Consider the following 20,007-nt stretch of genomic DNA (forward strand, 5'->3'; position numbering starts at 1 on the left):
CTGCATGTAAACACTGGGTGCAAGAGAAAGGTAGTGAAATGAGTGGCAGTTTGAGATTGGCGATGGAATCCACATGCAGTAGATGTAAGGGTATAGCTAAAGCACTCGATGATAGACCAATATGATCCTTGGTTGTCGAAGGTGGGTCACTAGAGATTGTGGATAAAGTCTGCTACCTTATAATGCTATCAGTGCTCGGGCTGGTGCCAGGCAGAGTGACACCGAGGGAATGCGTAGTGGGTGGAAAATTTTCAGTGAACTGCTGCCCATTCTGACATCTCGAGTATTCTCATTGTACACAAAAGGGAAAGCGTTTGGTACCTATTTTACAAGTATCATACAGTGTGTCAATGAAACATAGGATGTAAAAGAGGAAGATATTGTGAGAATGGAACAAAACGAGAGTAGAACGATCCACTGGAAATATGGAGCAAAACCAGATGACTGGATATCCTGAGAAGAACTAAGAAGACGGCTGGGACTGGATAGCATCTGAAAGGAAGAAGATAAGAGACTGAGATGATCTGAATATGTCGAGAGGATAGACCAAGCGAGATGGATGTGGAGGTGTGGAGATATAGAGGTGCCGGGCCATTGACGGAAAGGCTGACTGAGGACAAGAGAGCGGTGTGTACTGCCCTTAGATCACGAAGGTATTACTCGAAGGCTGGCGCAGAACACAGCATGGTAAAGTTCTCAGGTGAATCCCTCTGACTCACACTACATGGAAAACAGACGTGAAACCGAAAAATGATGATGATGATGATAACTAAAGTATTATTATTATTATTATTATTATTATTATTATTATTATTATGTTATTATCATCCCTGAGTAGCATTACATGAGCAATAAACCCCAACCATCTCTTGGATATAAACCTTCACCGGCTTAATCCGATTGGAGCATCGTAATTACCCACTAAACCACCAGGCGCCAAAATGTGGTTATATGGTTATATTATTATATAATTATATTGTTATTATATTATATTATTATTATATTATATTATTATATTATCATTATTATATATTATTATTATTATTATTATTATTATTAATGTTATTAGCATCTGCTGCTGGTGGTGGTGCTGCTGCTGCTGATAATGAAGATGATAATAATGATGATGGCTATAATGACGAGACAGAGATCCTTCTTGGGTTTAAATTAATGGCCTAGAAGCAGTCTTAATGAAATTAAGCCATTGTATTAAAGAGATCAAGGCCATTTTTTAAATCTGACATGAATTTAGTTTTTTTACAAACTGAACAAAGCTACACTAGGTATTGTGACAACTTCTTTGTCCGTGTGTGAAGTAACACACAAATTTCTAAATGCACAAATAAACTAAGAATAAATACAATAAAAAATAATAACCCGTACCCGAGTATCACCTTTGTGGTGGTGTGGCCTGATGCAGGGTTGTGATGGTCTAGCACATTTAAGGGTACATGATCAGCCTATTTCCCAAGATGGCCTTGCAGCATAATTGAAATGCCTTCATTCCAAGGGGGCATTCGAACCACTAGGCCACCAGGTGCCTATGTCAGTTTCTCTGATGTGGACCTGATTGTTTAAGTCTGAATGGTGTCAAACTCGTACTTCAGATATGCAAGACACTGTTGTGGCAACTGGTTCATATGGATGTGAACTTGATGGACTACAGACCTATGGCCACTTCAGTAGTGTTCTCAAACAGTTGCTTACCAGTATACTTAAATCCTCACTGTGAGTCGCCTGTTTTATATGATGTTCATCGCCACTTAGTCCGCAATGAGTTACATAAAAATACATGGGTGAAAGCTTCGTTGCTACCTGTGTTTTAGATTCGTCGTTTCCTTCATCTCAGAGTAAAATTTGCTTGGAAAAAGATTACATATATTGGAACACATCGTTTATATGGTACGTGGACTGCCTTGAAAGCTTGCCTGTGTTGTGCGATTGAGGTAAGTGAGCTGGTTTTGTGTGAGGGCAGAGTGGATGGCTCGCAGGCTGTATTTCGTGTTGGTACTGAAGCAGAGAAGGGCAATGGTTGCATCGCAGTTTGGTAGGATGAAGTAGTGTCAGGGAAGGGCAAAATTTGTGAATGAAACAGGTCATGAAGAACGAAATTAGGTTAAAGATACAAGATGGCTGTGGTGGCCTTGAGTTTGTGTAGCATTTCGTTGGTCAGTGATGCGACGTTTTAGACCTTCAGCCCAAGGACGTGTTTTGATTTATTCTTTGCACCATCAAATATATATATATATATATATATATATATATATATATATATATATATATATATATATATATATATATATATATATATTTACTTTAAGGACGACTTTCATTATTAGAGGGAATATGTATACAGTTCTGGACAAATGTAGAAGTGTGCATGGAAAACTTTGGAAGGAATGAGAGAGTGTTTTTGATTGGCGATATGAATGGTAAAGTTGGGAATGCGAAGGTGGATGGAATAGTTGGTGAGTGGGGTGTGCCTGCTGAGATAGATGAGACTGGGAGTGCGTTAGTGGACATTTGTGCTGGGAGGGGGTTGGTGGTAGCCAATACCCTCTTCAGGCATAAAATGATCCACAGGTATACATGGCGAGTGATGAGAAGGGTGGGTGGTGAACTGAATGAAAGGAAGGCAATGATTGATTATGTGTGTGTGGATCAAAGGATGCGAAGATGTGTAATAGATGCAAGAGTTTATAGAGGTTGGGGGAGTGGACTTTCTGACCACTACTTGGTGGTGGCCAGAATCAAGGTCCAATTAGAATGGAGAAATAGAAGAAGGGAAAGACGAGAGGAAGGAGTAGTTGCAAGGAGAGTGGAAAGGTTACAAGAGGATGAGAAAAAGGCAGAGTATAAGAGAGAAGTGGAGGAACGATTGGGCAAATATGAATTGGAGCAGATGGGAGACGTGGAAGGTGTGTGTAGCATATTTACAGAAGAAATATGTGCAGCATGTGATGTGGTGTGTGGAAGGAAGAGAAGACGGAGGGGGGTGCAAGGAACAGCGTGGTGGACTGAAGAGGTGAAACAGGCTGTGGCACAAAAGCAGAAAGCATACAATGAATGGATGAGAAATAGGGGCGTGGAAGAAGTTGAGAGGCGGAAGAGAGAGTTATATGTAGAAAGAAAGAGAGAGGTGAAAAGATTAGTAAGAGAGAGTAAGAAGACAGTGGATGAGGAATTTGGAAGGAATTTGAGTGTAAAGTGGAGGGACTGTAAGAAAATGTTCTGGAAAGAGGTGAAAAGAGTAAGACAGGGTGGAAGTGAAGTTAGCAGGGGAGTGAAAGATAAAAATGGTAGATTACTAGTGGAGAAGGGAGAAAAAGTGAGCAGATGGAGAGAACACTTTAAAGAATTGTTGAACATAGAGGATGGAAGTAATGCGAGTATAAGTGGCTGGGGAATGGCTGGGAGAAGGAGGGAGGTGAGAAGACAGGAAGAAATCAGTAGGATAGAAGTTGTGGAAGCAATGAAGAAAGTTAAATCTGGGAAAGCCCCAGGAATTGATGGAGTGTGTGGTGAAATGCTGAAGCATGGGGGAGAGATAGTAGTAGAATGGATGTGGAAGATGTGCAGATTAGCCTGGGAGGAAGGTAGAGTCCCGGAGGATTGGAAGTCAGGTATAATTATTCCCTTGTACAAAGGAAAAGGGGAAAAAGAAGTGTGTGGTAATCATAGGGGCATTTGTCTTCTTAGTATAATAGGAAAAGTGTATGGTAGGATACTTATTGACAGAGTTAGAGAAAGAACAGAGAAATTAGTTGGAGAAGAACAGGGAGGCTTTAGGAAGGGAAGAGGTTGTGTAGATCAGATATTCATTCTTAGATCTTTAGTGGAAAAGTTTCTAGAGAAGGGAAAGAAGTTGTATGCAGCTTTCATGGATTTGGAGAAAGCATATGACAGGGTGGATAGACAAGGATTGTGGAAAGTGTTAAGAATATATGGAGTACGAGTAGATGGGAAGTTGTTGAATGCTGTGAAGAGTATGTACGATGGTGCGAAGGCTGCAGTGCGTGTGGATGGTGAACTAGGTGAATTTTTCTCTTTGAAAGTTGGGTTGAAACAGGGATGTGTCATGTCTCCATGGTTGTTCAATCTGTACATGGATGGGGTAATAAAAGAGGTACAAGGTAGGGTAGTGGATGTTGGAGTGGCCCTGGTGAGAGAGGATAGTGTTTGGAAACTCCCTGTACTGTTGTTTGCAGGTGATACTGTGTTGTTGAGTGAAGACGAAGGGGAGCTGCAAGGCTTGGTGGATGAGTTTGGGAGAGTGTGTAAGAAACGGAATCTGAAGGTGAATGTAGGGAAGAGTAAAGTGATGGTCTTTGAGAGAGGTGAAGTCAGTGAATGTACAGCGAGGTTGGATGGTGAGGAATTGGAAAATGTGAGTACGTTTAAGTACTTGGGTAGTGTGATGAGTAAGGATGGAGGTTTGGAGGGTGAAGTGCTTGAAAGGGTACAGCAGGGAAGAAAGGTTGCTAGTTCTTTGAAAGCAGTGATAAGAAACAGGGAAGTGAGCATGGAAGTGAAAAAGTTACTACGTGACAGTATTGTGATACCAACTCTAACGTACGGAAGTGAAGCTTGGACGTTGTTGGAAGGACACAAGTCAAGAGTGAGACCAGTGGAAATGAGTTATTTAAGAGGAGCCTGTGGAGTCACAGGGAGAGATAGGCTGACGAATGAGGATATAAAGGAACGTTGTGGTGTTGATGTGGATGTGATAGGGAGCGTTATGAGGAACACACTGAGGTGGTTTGGCCATGTGGAGAGGATGGAGGGTGAAAGACTGACGAAGAGAGTGTATGTGAGTGAGGTGGAGGGGGGAAGAGGGAGGGGGAGGCCGAGGATGAGATGGAGGGATGGGGTGGAGAGGTATATGAGAGAGGGGGGTGTGAGTTGGGAGCAGGGCAGTGAAATGGCGGGGGACAGGGCGACTTGGAGGCGATTTGTTTGTGGCCACCCCAAACGGGATTGAGGCGTCTGGCAATAGATAGATAGATAGATGTATACAGTAGTATTTATTACCCTCCACCACAACTATACATCTTCCCAAGTTGAATAACATCGTCTGATGGTTGTCTGATATAAAATGAAAACATACTGTAGCGAAGGATTTAAAGGCGTGCAGTAGGCCTGTGCACAGCGCACAGACACTGCTCATTTATTGTTTCTTTGTGGTGGAGGGGGCGTAGTATAAGGATGGTATGGATTTGTTTTAAAACGATGAATTGTGCTCCTCATTTCTCACTAGATGAAAATGTGTTTCTTGGTGAAGGTGAGATATACTGTATATGTAAAGATATACGAGTGCGTTTAGTTACTGATTTATAAATTCTGTTATATATGAGTGTGTTGTTCCAGATGACTGGTTGAAGAGCGTGGTTGTAAATGTGTAAAAGGGGAAGGGCGATGCCGTGGAGCGAGAAAATTATGAGCCATAAAGCTATTGGAATAGGTAATGAATGTCATGGAGAAAGTACAAGACGATGTGATAAGGGAAGTATTGAATATTGGAGAGACGCAGTTTTGGGGTTTATGCCAAGCAAAGGAACCACTGATAAAATATTCATCCTTGACAGCTTCGGGAAAAATACAGAGGAAGAAAGGAATAGTTGTACTTTGTTGATTTGGAGAAGACTTCTGACAGTGTTCAAGAATGTGGTAAAGTCAGCAATGAGAAGAGTTGTGACTGAGGAGTGGATGGGAGGAGTCATGTACAGTAGGTAAGTTTTCGCACTCAGGTGAGAGTGAAAGGAGGTTAAAGTGATGAATTTCTCTGAAAGTTAATGTACATCATGGGTCAGATTTAAACCTATTATTGTTTATCGTGATGCTTGAAGTTCTCTCGCTTGATTTCAGAAATGAACTTCCATGGGAGGTGTTAGATGCTGATAACTTGATGCTGATCGCGGAGAATGAGAAGGTAGCGGAGGAAAGATTTAGGAAGGATTGAGCTGGAATGGTGCACAATGGTTTGATGGTAAACGCTGATAAAAGTGATAATAATATCTTGGGCCGGTGGCGGTAGAGTCAAGGCAGAGGGAATGTGGCCATGAGCAATTTACCACAAGAGTGTGGGAAGTAACTCCATCTTGTGAAGTGTTTGTGATTAGTGAGTGCATAAGAGGTCTAGTGGATTTAGGGGTAGGTTGCAAAACAATGGTGATTTTATGTGTGCGGTATGTGGGGACAGCATGCAAAAAGAGACGCAGGAAAGGATTAATCTTGCAGACGAGTCTCTTGAGTGTTTGGGGGAGTTTTGTTATTTGGGGGACATGATATGTGCTGGAGGTGGGGCTAGAACTAACTCAGTGGTAAGAGCAAGAAGTGGCTGGAAGAAGTTGAGGGAGTTGTTGGGCCTCCTGATACTGAGAGGGCGCTCAATACGTGCTAAGTGATCCTTGTATGCAGCATGTGTGAGGAGTGTAATACCATGCGGTAGTGAGACTTGGGCGGTAAATGAGCAGGAGATTCGTAGGCTCAAACGAACGGAGATAATGATGTGTAATGCGTCCATGAATGATAGGCCGGGGTTATGGGTTTGGCTTGCTGATGAAGAATTGCGAGGATGATTGAGACTTGTATGTATCAGTGTTGTGATAACAAAGGGTAGACTGAGGTGGTCTGGGCATGTGGAGAAGATGGAGGATGACACTGGGTGCAAAGGGTCAGAGGTGTGATCGGTGAGGATAGAGTTGCGAGAAGCAGACCGAAAAATATTTGGGACAGAGTCATAGAGGGTGGCCTCAGGGATCAGGGACCGTATACAGAGGCTAACAGAGATCGAGCAGCGTGGATAGCCGCCATTAGGTGACCAGCCTGACGCATGCAAGCATGTTGGAGTCTTTATAAACGAACGAATGCATTGCTAACTGGATTTTGTTTTATTTTAATGAAGTTTTCCGTGTTAGTTCCTGGTATGGTGGGAGACTAGTGTGGGTATGTAATTTTGTTTCTCGCACTGGTGCTGTTAATGAATAGTATTTCTTTAGAGCAGTTGCAACACAAAACCTGACGTCTTCAAGGCACATCCAAATGCTTTTGAAATAGGAATGGTAACACTAATCCCTTATTACCCCTTTGGGAACACAGCAATACATTCACAACACTCCAAAACTCAGCAATCTTCATACCAATTCTAACACTACCTATATTTACTAGAACACTGGTAAAGACAGAGTAAAACAACTGCTTCACTAAACAGACACACCATCACTTTCTCCAGACCAGTCACACACGAATCTTAACCCACACCCAAGTCCCCCTCTTTAACCAATCACTCCCATGAGGAAGAAACTCCAGAATTCCTGGACTTACTTTGGACAGACACATGACCTTTTCTTAACATGCAAGCAACATCAGTGCAAATTAAGGCACATCACAACTGAGAAGCCTTGAAAACACTCACAGGGACACCTATGATCACATGGCGTAAGTGGTAATAATTTAAGCAGTTCATTCGGAAGACAGTCAATTATAAAAGCTCAAACTAGGCCCTAACCTTAACAACCACAGACATGGAAAATGTACACAAGCATATAACAAAGCCTTAAGAATAATAACGGGATACGCAAAAGCCAGAAATATAGACCACTTGTACCAAGAAACAAGTACTCTCAATCAGGGATAGTAATATGCATGAGAGGTCAGCCTACATAGTTCATTTCTTCAGCACAGGATCCATCCCACCCATGTAACTTATGTTGCACCACCTCTACTACAAAGAAACAAAAAACGAGTGGCTCAACACCATGCAGAATGCCTCAACGACACCCTTCCTCCTCCACCCAACCCTACATTTCAGAAACTGATAGCCACCACAGCCATGCAAAACCTCCAGCCAAACAGCGCCCCTCAAGAACCCCCACCAGACATTCTTTCCTCAGAAACTGTCCTTGCTATAGTCTCACCAATCTAAAACCAAGGTTTGCGTGGAGTCCAGCCGGGGATTTCCCGGCGTACAGCGTTGCCTTGTTTCCTATACTCTGATTGGCTAGTGGCTGACCTGACACCGTTAGAGCTCGCCGCTCGCATCTCGCCACCTGGCCTGACATGACTTCATCCACTTCTGTGTGTGTGTGTGTGTTTGTGTATGTGTGTGTGTGTAAAGACAAACTAATTTAAGTTATAAATATAAACAAAATAATGAATTTAAAAATCGCATTCTCTCTCTCTCTCTCTCTCTCTCTCTCTCATATAATTTATGATTCCTAGTATGGGCCTGGATGTTGCCGCTCGTGAGTGTTTTAACTTATTTATTTCTATTAAAAAAATAGCGTATGTTCTACTGATTCCTTCAAATTATATTATAAACGTAATTGTTACATTACTTACTCAACTTAGAACTACCGTGAAAGTCGGTAAAAGTAACTACATTTTTTTCAGCAACACTGTAAAATATGTATGCCACGTTTCTATTGATGTACAAGAGCCATATGCATTACAAGTTTACCTTCCTTTTATATGCTAGAATACTTACGTTTATATTGTATTAGTATGTGTGTACCTATCTGTGATGCCTATTACATATATAACAGAATCTACTCATCGCTCGTTTAGGAAGTATGGCATGGCTGCACCCATCGCCAGACCCCACCCAAACCTTGGTTTTAGATTGGTGAGACTATAGGGAGACATGAGTGCATCTAGTCTGACTATGATGCGGCCATCACCCTTGCCGGATTCAGTATCAACACAAAATACAATTCACAAATAATCCCTTAACCCTCTCTGTAGTATAATGCAACCCCTACACCACAACACACTTTGTCTCTTCATACACCTCATTATCACAACACAGACATTCCTTCAGTATGACCTTAACAAAAGATCTCGGGGAGCACACAGCTGAAGTGGCCAATTCCCACTGGGTTCACGTTCAGATGAGCCTAGGGCTACAAAAACAGCAACAATAACAACAAATAGTCAATTAGCCTCGTCTAGACGCTTGAGATGCACTGTTAACAATGAGCTACATTTTACAACAAGCTCTGGTGTACAGGTCTATGGGTAGCCTGGTGCAGCTTGATTTCTCTGCTACCTTTAGTACTGTAGAGTGAATTATAAAGGATTATTGTATAAACTTGCGACTGCTGGTGTGAGTGGGTGTGTATGTGCTTTGAATGAGGACATTATTTCAGGTCATCGGCAGAGGATGTGTGTTGATGGGGTTTTTGGTCGTTGGTGTGAGTTATGTATGGCATTCCTCAGGGTACGTTTTGGGTCTGATTCCCTTTATCTTGTGTACGGGTGATCTGTCCTATTTGGTCGAGAACTTTGTTTTCAGCCATGCTGATGATACAGTCATGGTGCCCCTACTGATAGTCAAATGAGCAGGTCTGTGCAGGCTGACAGTCCGAATGCAGATTTAAAATTCATCTGGCGATAAATTGAATTTGTGACATGAAGTTCAGGGCCAGGAAAACTAAGACTACGATTGTTGACAGTTCCAGAATGGCTCGTACCCCGCATCCTGTGATAGCTTTTATGGATGCCATGATAGAAGAGCGTTCTCTTAGGGACAATAATTAGCATTATTAATGACCCTGAAGCAGGAACGACTTGCATAAGGTCATTTTTCTTTCCACTGATGGAGTACTCTTCGCTTGTTTAGGGTTCTGCGGCAGCTCTTCATCTTTCTCCTCTTGACAGAATTATGGACTGCTTGCAAAATATGTTGACGCTCCGGCTTAACTGACTGATTCATCATCAGAGTGTGTCTACCCTGTCCTTACTGTATAAGACTGAACATCCTTTGCCATGCCATTCATGGTGCAATGGCGGATCATTATGTTACTCCTCAACGCACCAGAGGTGCGGTAAGATTGCGTGGGCAGGAATCCTGGTAGCTGTATTGTTCGACGACTGAGCTCGGTACCTGTAGGTATATTATGAATGTTAGTGTGCGGTTGTGGACTAACTTGCCCGGTTCCTTAGTTCAGTATACTTTTTTAGATGGCTTTAAGCCTTGCCTGAATTGTGTACTTCTGTCTGGATGTTAGCTATGACTCTGTCTGACTTTAATCTCTTATCAGCTTTATTTTCATCACTTCTCTAGTACGTGAGTAACTTGTGAACAATTTTTCCTTTCTTCCAGTGTTCTGGAGGGGGTTTATGGCAGGACCGAGGATAGGCTACCGTAACCCAGATCGTTTGGAAACTCTAATTTCCATATCTAAGGGTAAGCTGGTGCGTCTTGATTTCTCTGCTGTCTTTGATAATATTCAGTCATTGAAGACTCTTATATAACATTGTGGCTGCTGCGTTGTTTTTGAGATTTACCTCCAGTAGGAGCCCAGAGAGGGCCTGTGGGCCCACCAGAGGTGAAGCTGGGGTGAAGAGGAGGACTAGCATGAGCTAGTAGGCTTCTTGAAGTTGAAGATTCAGAGGAAAGGCGGCAAGGCAGGAGAAGTCAGGATGATGAAGAATGAGGCCAACAAGCAGGTGGTCGAACCACCCCAACGCTGCCTTCAACCCCCTTTCCCTGGATGGAAAGGGTTGTGGAGGCTCGCCCAGCTCCCCAGCAGTAGGTGGAGGCCAAGGAGGGAAGGCCTAATCACGGTCGGCAGGAGGGCACAACCCCGATCCGGGTGGGCGGAGGGAGGGTAGTAGTGGAGGAGCCTTGACCTCCTGGTAGGCAGACCAAGGCACTCAACCGCCAGGTGGAAGGGACAGGCCCAGCCCCCTTGGCTGGAACGGCTGCTGCGGAGAGCTGGTTCCACCGGGAACAGTCAAGGCCATCTCTATGTAAAGGCCTGGGTGTACTGGCACCAGCTGATGATGACGTCACAGGAGGAGTCGGTTAGTTGAAGTCGGAGGGGAGCCAAACGTAAGGCTACCAGTGTGTTTTCCAGTTCCCCTATTTTTACGAATTTATGAGCAATTTTTCACAGTTCGAGGTGTCTCCATATATATCAGGCAAAACATAAGTGACTACTGATCATGCTGAGCAAGACTTTTGTCACATTACTTTGTTGGTTTGTGCTGGGAGGTATAATTTTTAGTTAGGCATCCCTGTCAGTTGGCGGAAATGGCGGGTTGAATGTAAACAACGACAGGTCACGAGCAGCTCATTTACAGCCCTGACGAACTTTTGTCCCTGGCTTCCTTCGGCACGACGGCCCTAAATGGAATTCCTGAGATGCTCAGACGTACTGGGTATGGAAGAAGCGAGGACGCCGTGGCGGGATATGAGTAAAATGCAGGACAGGTCCAAAACTTCCTCTACCAATGTGTGTGTCAGGCAATGTCTGCTCTTTAAGGAAGAAAGTGGATGAACTGGCGACCCAATGCAAATGGAATTATGCGTACCGGAACGCCTCAGCTATCTGCTTAACAGAGACTTGGCTTGACACAGAGAATGGCCAAGACTGCTTATCAAATAAATGGCATCGAATTAACTAGAAGTGACAGATCAACAGAATCAGGGAAAAATGGTGATGGTGGTATTTGTGTCTATATGAACTATCAATCATGCAGGGATATAAGTGTTGTGAACTAATGACATTCCTGAATTCATGTCTTTGTCTTTGAGGTCATTTTATATTTCAAGCAAATTTAGCAAAGGCTTAATACTGTACTTCTATTTGTGAAAATTACTGAAGAACACCTGTGTCATAAAAAACATTGTAGTTACTTGTAGAGAAGTTATATATATTAGACTTGTGGACGAGCGGTTGTTATACTTGAGTTGTTTGTAAGTAGATAATCTTCTTTCCCATTTGTCATGCAATGACAGGAAAGGTAAAGAATAGTATGGGACTATTTTTGTCTTGGAAATATTTAACAAAGTCTCTCACACACGAGTGAAGTTAAGTAGAGTCCCGCGAGCTACCTCCCTGTCTCGCTCTCTCTCTCTCTCTCTCTCTCTTCCATGTTGCTAAGCCCTTCTCCCTACTACCTGCCTGTTCTATGGCCTGTCTTCTTCTGAGCTCTCTTTCCTAAATTCTGGTGAAACAGGGGTCGTGTCACGTGTGTTACACTGTGGTTGGAAAGTTCCAGAAACCTGTGTGTGAGTATGTGTGTATGTCACTAGGCTTTGTTCTCCTGCTATTTCGCTGACAAACTTCCTGCATCATCTCCTGACATTGCTACTTCCTAATCTGTCGTCAGCTTTTCCTCAGTTTAACTTGCAAGATCATTTCCCATTCCTAGGCTCGCATAGAGCTGTCTATCTGTCTATTTATCTATCTATCTATTATGATTTGTAAATATAATATGGACTCATAACATTGCTCAGCCCACGTCGCTGAAGGTCCTCCGACAGCAATCATCATTGACATATGCTAATCTATTAGTACATAATATTGATTATAATATTGTATACATATAATATTCATAGTAAATTGCAATGATTCAGTAATATACATTTTAAACAAGTTGTATACATATTTGAATAAATGCAATGGTTGTTGTATGACATTTTGTAAGTTGTGTATGTATAACAGACGTACGCATATAATTGTGCAATGGTAATACTGCTAGGTTAAGGTTACATAAAAGTTACATCTTGTTAATGCAACTGGTACATAATTGTTACATATTGTTTGTTGTTACATAATTGTAGTTAAAGTTACATAAAAGTTACATCTTGTTAATGCAACTGTTACATAATTGTTACATATTGTTTGTAGTTACATAATTGTAGTTAAAGTTACATAAAAGTTACATCTTGTTAATGCAACTGTTACATAATTGTTACATATTGTTTGTAGTTACATAATTGTAGTTAAAGTTACATAAAAGTTACATCTTGTTAATGCAACTGTTACATAATTGTTACATATTGTTTGTAGTTACATAATTGTAGTTAAAGTTACATAAAAGTTACATCTTGTTAATGCAGCTGTTACATAATTGTTACATATTGTTTGTAGTTACATAATTGTAGCAAGTGTAACATAATGCAGTCGTTTGTCGTTACATAATTGTAATAATTGCAGTCCGGTCATGCTGCGGTCGATGATATGATGTGCCATGCCACTAGCTTGTGGAGACAACAATTTGCTTTTTTGTTTGTAGTTTATGTGGTATTTTGGCATTTGTAGTAACACTTATACTTATTTTCATTTGTTTGTTATGTGATCTTACTCTATTTCTTTTTCTTTCTTTTTTTTTTTTTTGTTTGTATTGATAGTCTATAGTTTGTTTTTCTTCGTTTGTCTACGCTTTTTCTGTGTTGTTCATGGTTGCATAAATGCTGGCTAATTTCCTTGGGACCCTTTATTAAGGTTTAGTTTATATTGCACAGTTATTACTGAAAATGATATTATATAGCCCCATATTTTGTTATTTTATATAAAAAATATATATACATTATATACAGTATTAACTATATACACTGACTTGTTGTTCACTTGTACCTATCGTGGGCAATATATGTGTCAGCACTGTGTGGAAATCATTGTCCTCACGATTGTGTTGAAGATGTTCTTTCTTGCTAACGTCATTTGTGTTGGCCATTTTTTTTCTTTTGTTTTTTTTCCTGGTTTTCCTTGTAACTTAATTTATCTGTTTCCACCAAGTAGCATTAATTAATAAATGTTTAATACAGTTCTTTTAATCGCTCACTGAGTAATTGTGATGGTATATTTTCTTTATCACTTTGTAGATGTAATAATGTATAGCTGTATGTATGCAACACGTATTTTATGTAGGTATAAATGGTAACACTCGTTGGTAGTAAATAAATGCTATAATAAATGAATGAATATATACAGTGTAGAATATTTATTGTTGGTGATTATTTAGTGTTTGAGTTATGCAGATAATTGAAGTAAGTATGTGTATGTAAGTTGTAATTATACAGCAAGTTTTATATGTTTGTGCAGCATTTTTATGTCTATCACTGTGTATTGTATAAATGAAGTAACTATGTAACTCACTAATTTTTACCGTGGTGGAAATGGTGTGAGTGGTGTTGCACGTGGTGATAGCGTTGTTCTTCACGGGTTGATTGACATGTTGTGGGGTCAGACACACGGCTTGGCGTCCTGTCAGCAAACACGTATGGTGATGTCGACTTCCCACACTCGTAGCTGTGGTGAGTAAATGAGTAGCGATGAGTAACTTCAGTGAAGATAAGTGAGTAAGATGAGTTTTGAATATGGGCTTGGTATTTGCTTCGTTGTCTTGACCTCTTCACTCCTGCGTCAGCAGTGGAGGTTGGGTGGATGTAGCAGAGAGAGGAGGGTGAGGTCTGGTGGTTGTGAGTCATATCTCACTCTTCGTTTGTTTATTTTGTTTTTCTTTCTCGATGTTTTCTCGGTCCTTTTTTCTTGTGCTTTACTCGTTGTGAGATGAAGAGTGCCGTTACTTGTAGGTGCGTGTAGATTATACAGACGACTCGTAGAGTTGTTACTTGTAGTTGATTGTAGATGGTTGTAGTTCATTGGTTCGTCGTAGAAATTGCAAGATTGTTTTTATCAGTACTTTGTTAAACTTCTTGCAAGGCGTCCTATGACCTCTTCACCTCTACATCAGCGTGATGATCGAGGAGATGGAGGGGGCTGGTTGGAGAGAATACTGTCAGGAGCTGGTTGTGAGTTGTTTGTTGTAAGAGGTATTTTTTTGTTTTCAATCTTGATATTTTGTAGGAATTCACTGTTGATTCGTAGACGAGGTTCGTATACGTTCGCTGCTACCAAATGTCACAAAAAAGGACTTTGTAGTTACTTGTAGAGAAGTTATATATATTAGACTTGTGGACGAGCGGTTGTTATACTTGAGTTGTTTGTAAGTAGATAATCTTGGTTCCCATTTGTCATGCAATGACAGGAGAGGTAAAGAAGAGTATGGGACTATTTTTTATTTGTCTTGGAAATATTAACAGTCTCTCACACACGAGTGAGTATAAGTAGAGTCCCGCTAGCTACCTCCCTGTCTCGTTCTCTCTCTCTCTCTCTCTCTCTCTCTCTTCCATGTTGCTAAGCCTTTTTCCCCACTACCTGCCGATTCTATGGCCTCTTTCATTCTGAGCTCTCTTTCCTAAATTCTGGTTTAGCAGGGGTCGTGTCACGTGTGTTCACTGTGGTTGGAAAGTTCTAGAAGCCTGTGTGTGAGTATGTGTGTATGTGTGTGTATGATCACGAGGCGCTGTCGTGTGCCTATAAAGCATTCCTTGAGTTAAGAGTGTGTAAGCATGTTTAGCATTGCTCGATTCTCGCAGACACAATACCTTCTCATCATCTGACTTCCTGCTTCTATCTGTCTCTCTATCTATCTATTTATCTATTTACCTATTGTGATTTGTAAATATAATATGGAGTCCTAACACCTGTATGGTGAAGTGTGCAAGATTGAATCAACTTCTCCCTTTGCAGTTAAAATAATAACAGGAAGATTGAATCTAGTTCTGCAGCTGCAGTTAAAAAAAATAACAGGAAATTTTAATGGCCCACATTTTAAGAACTGTCCAATAATACACTGATTCTGATATAAGAGGTGTGAATATCTTGGATCACTGTTACTGCAGTGTAGAACTAGGGTATATGTCTAAAAAACTCAAACCATTAGGACAATCGGACCTTGATATGTCTACGTTAACAGCCATTTATAAGCAAAAGCAAAAAACTTCCAAACCTGTAGTGAAATCTGTCCAGACATGGGGTACAGATACATGTAAAACTCTTAGGGGATGTTTGGATCAGAGTGACTGGAGTGTGTTGTGTGATGTAAATGCTAGTATTGATCACAATGTTGGTGTCTTAAATTCATACATTTCGTCCTGTGCTGATATTGTGGTTCCAACTAAAACAGTGAAATGTGGTTCCATCTACAACAGTGAAATGCTACCCAAATAACAAACCCTGGGTCACAGATGAACAACTATTGAATGAGAAGAAACATTGTATAGTAGGTAACCATAGGACAAATGTAAAAACCTTACAGAAAAGTAATTGATATGTGTCATCCCCCCCCCAAAAAAAAAAATAAAGTACATAAAGAATATTGAAAAATTATTTAGGTATGACGCAAAGGCAACTTGGAGTGGTCTTAGGAAAATCACTAGTTTTACAAAGAAAGCAGGCATGCCAGATGTACAGAATCCTGGAAATTATTGTAATGAACTAAATAATTTCTTTTGTAGGCTTAACATCCATGACTTTTCCATACACCGACACACCATCTCTGAATTCTTGGAAACTAAAAATGAAGAGCAAATAGTTTTAACTCTAACATCATGGGCAGCCTGAAGAGGGTGAAATGTGGTAAAGCAGCTGGACCTAATAAAATTAGTGCAAAGGTGGTTTCTCACTGTAAGGAGCAACTAGCTCTAATTCTGTGTGAAATATTCCAACGCTCTCTAAACAAGGCTTACATACCGAGACTGTGGAAAAATTCTGAGATTGTCCCTGTTCCAAAAACCAGGACAACAAAATGCCATACTGATTATCCATCGGTGGCTCTGACTTGTATTTTTATGAAATGTCTTGAACAGTTAAAAAAAAAAAAATGTATGAGCAGGTTAAATAAAAGCGCTATGGATACTTTAAAGTTTGCTTACAGAGAAATGGTGCATTGAAGATGCTACAATATCAGTCATAGATTTTGTTCTGAACTTTATGGAAAATGTCAACACCAGATCAGTTAATTACTTTGCAAAAATATTATTTGTTGATTTTTCAAGTGCAATGAACACCATACAGCCCCATCTTTCGATGAAGAAACTAATTTCAATGAATGTCCACTCTAATCTTGTCTTGTGGATTCATGATTTCACACCCCCCAATACAAGTATGTGAAATTTGTGGGTAAAATGTCAACACTGTCAGTTAGCACCTTTTCGAAGAGTCAAATGGTTTAGGATATTACAGTAACTATTAATGGATCACTCCATTAACAGTTAACACACTTCTTCCTAAATTTTTTAAGAATTTTTCTTTGTACTCCTGTAGTTCTACTCTTAGGATTTTCCTTCTCTAACTGCATTAACCTATCGTCTAACCTATCATGGATGCAAGAGTATATAGAGGTTGGGGGAGTGGACTCTCGGACTACCACTCGGTGGTAGTCAGAATTAAAGTCCAAATAAAGTGGATAAATAGAAGGAGGGAAGGACAGGAGCAAGTAGTACATACAAGGATAGTGGAAAAGTAACAAGAGGATGGGAAAAAGGCAGAATATAAGAGGGAAGTGCAAGAGCGATTGAGTGAATATAGACTGGAGAAGATGGGGGACGTTGAAGGTGTGTGCAAGATATTCACAGAAGAAATCTGTGCAGCATGTAAGGTAGTGTGTAGGGTGAAGAGAAGACGAAATGGGGTGCAGGGAATAGCATGGTGGACTGAAGGGGCGAGACAGGCTGTGGCACAGAAGAAGAAAGCATATAATGAGTGAATGAGAAACAGAGGCGTGGAAGAAGTTGAGAGACGGAAGAGAGAGTTATAAGTAGAGAGGAAGAGAGACGTGAAAAGATTAATAAGAGAGAGTAAGAGGAGAGTGGATGAGGAAGGAACTTGAGTGTAAAGTGGAGGGAATATAAGAAATTGTTCTGGAAAGAGGTAAAGAAAGTTAGACGGGTGCCAAAGAAGTTAGCTGGGGAGTGAAAGATAAAAATGGTAGATTACTAGTGAAGAAGGAAGAAAAAGTGAGCAGATGGAGGGAACACTTTAAGGAATTGTTGAACATAGAGCATGAAAGTAATGCAAGTATAAGTGGCTGGGGAATGGCTGGAAGAAGGAGGGATGTGAGAAGAGAGAAAGAAATCAGTAGGATGGAAGTTGTGGAAGCAATGAGTGAAGTCAAAATGGGGAAAGCCCCAGGAATTGATGGAGTGTGTGGTGAAATGCTGAAGCAAGGAGGAGAGATAGTAGTAAAATGGATGTGGAAGGTGTGCAGATCGGCCTGGGAGGAAGATAGAGTCCCGGAAGATTGGAAGTCAGGTATAATTATTCCCCTGTACAAAGGAAAAGGGGAAAAGGAAGTGTGTGGTAATCACAGGGACATTTGTCTTCTTAGTGTAACAGGAATAGTATATGGTAGGATACTTATTGACAGAGTTAGGGAAATTTCAGAAGAATTATTTGGAGAAGAACAGGGAGGTTTTAGGAAGGGAAGAGGTGTAGATCAGATATTCATTCTTAGATCTTTAGTGGAAAAGTTTCTACAGAAGGGAAAGAAGTTGCATGCGGCCTTCATGGATTTGGAGAAAGCATATGAAAGGGTGGATAGACAGGGATTGTGGAAAGTATTAAGAATATATGGAGTAGATGGAAAGTTGTTGAAGGCCGTGAAGAGTATGTATGAGGATGCTATGGCTGTATTGCATGTGGATAGTGAACTAAGTGAATTTTTCTGCTTGAAGGTTGGATTGAAGCAAGGATGTGTCATGTCTCCATGGTTGTTCAGTCTGTATATGGATGGGGTTATAAAAGAGATGCAAGGTAGGGCAGTGGATGTTAGAGCGGCCCTATTGAGAGAGGGCAGTGTTTGGAAACTCCCTGTACTGTTGTTTGCAGATGATACTTTGTTGTTAAGTGAAGATGAAGGGGAGTTGCAAGGCTTGGTGAATGAGTTTGGGAGGGTGTATAAGAAACGAAATTTAAAGGTGAATGTAGGGAAGAGTAAACTTATGGTCTTCGAGAGAAATGAAGTCACTGAATGTACAATGAGGCTGGATGATGAGGAAATGGAAAATATGAGTGCATTTAAGTACTCGGGTAGTGTGATGAGTAAGGATGGAAGTTTGAAGGGGGAAGTGCTTGAAAGCGTGCAACAAGGAAGAAAGGTTGCTGGTTTCTTGAAGGCAATGATAAAAAACGGAGAAGTGAGCATGGAGGTGAAAAAGCTACTACATGACAGTATTGTGATACCAGCTCTGACATATGGAAGTGAAGCTTGGACCTTGTTGGAGGGACAGAAATCAAGAGTGAAAGCAGTGGAAATGAGTTATGTGAGAGGAGCATGTGGAGTCACATGGAGAGACAGACTGACAAATGAGGACGTGAAGGAGCGTTGTGGTGTGGACGTGGATGTGATAGGAAACGTTAGGGGAAAGACACTGAGGTGGTTTGGACATGTGGAGAGGATGGAGAGCGAAAGACTGGCGAGGAGAGTGTATGTAAGGTGGAGGGGGGGAGAGGGAGGGGGAGGCCAAGGATGAGATGGAGGGATGAAGTGGAGAGGTATATGAGAGAGGGGTGTGTGTGCTGGGAGAAGGGCAGTGAAATGGCGGGGGACAGGGCGACATGGAGGCGATTTGTTTGTGGCCACCCCTTAAGTGATTAAGGCATCTGGCAATAGATAGATAGACTAATGTTTGTGCTTTGATTATCTTATTCTTAAATGTATATTGTTACAGAACAGAGAAAGATAATGTACACTTTAAGTGAGAATACTAAAAATCACTACTGTCCCGTAAAGTTCCAGGTTCAAAACAAAAGAGTTAGGTAAAATTACAAGTTAAAGTTTAATGCTCAAACTAACAACAAAACATTCAGGACTCATAAGGATAATGTAATGGCAAAAAACAGGTTAAATATATGGTTAACTGCAATAGCCTCTATTAACACGAAATTAGCAAGAGTAAATTTATCTAAGTCAGCCCTGATAAAATGAAAACACACTGGGTAATGCACAGTTAATGCAAGATAAATTATTACAGATACAAAATATTATTAATGATGGTTAACATCCACTCAATTGAATCACAAAATATCACTAGGCCTACGAATTAACAACTTATGCTATACAGTACAAGAACAAAATGCAATAACACTTATACTCAAATTACACAGCTGCTAGATGGTTGGAGACTTCCTGAGAACTCACAATAATAACTGTACAGGGGAGGACAGAGATGTGAACAAAATGAGGAGTAGATCTAAGTGGCAATGATGCAGAGACTGAGCTCATTATATAGGGGCCAGCAGAGCTTGATACAACTTGTAAGAAGGACGCGCAAATGAAGCCATGGGGACAAAGAGCTGAAAATCCCGCTCTGAACAACTGAAAGGACGACTTACTCTACTATAACGGTAGAAGGGGGGGACTGAGGCAGAA

This window comes from Coenobita brevimanus, chromosome 110, assembly GCF_032717465.1.
Source record: "Coenobita brevimanus isolate Jiangsu-jjx chromosome 110, ASM3271746v2, whole genome shotgun sequence".
Classification (NCBI taxonomy): Eukaryota; Metazoa; Arthropoda; class Malacostraca; order Decapoda; family Coenobitidae; genus Coenobita; species Coenobita brevimanus.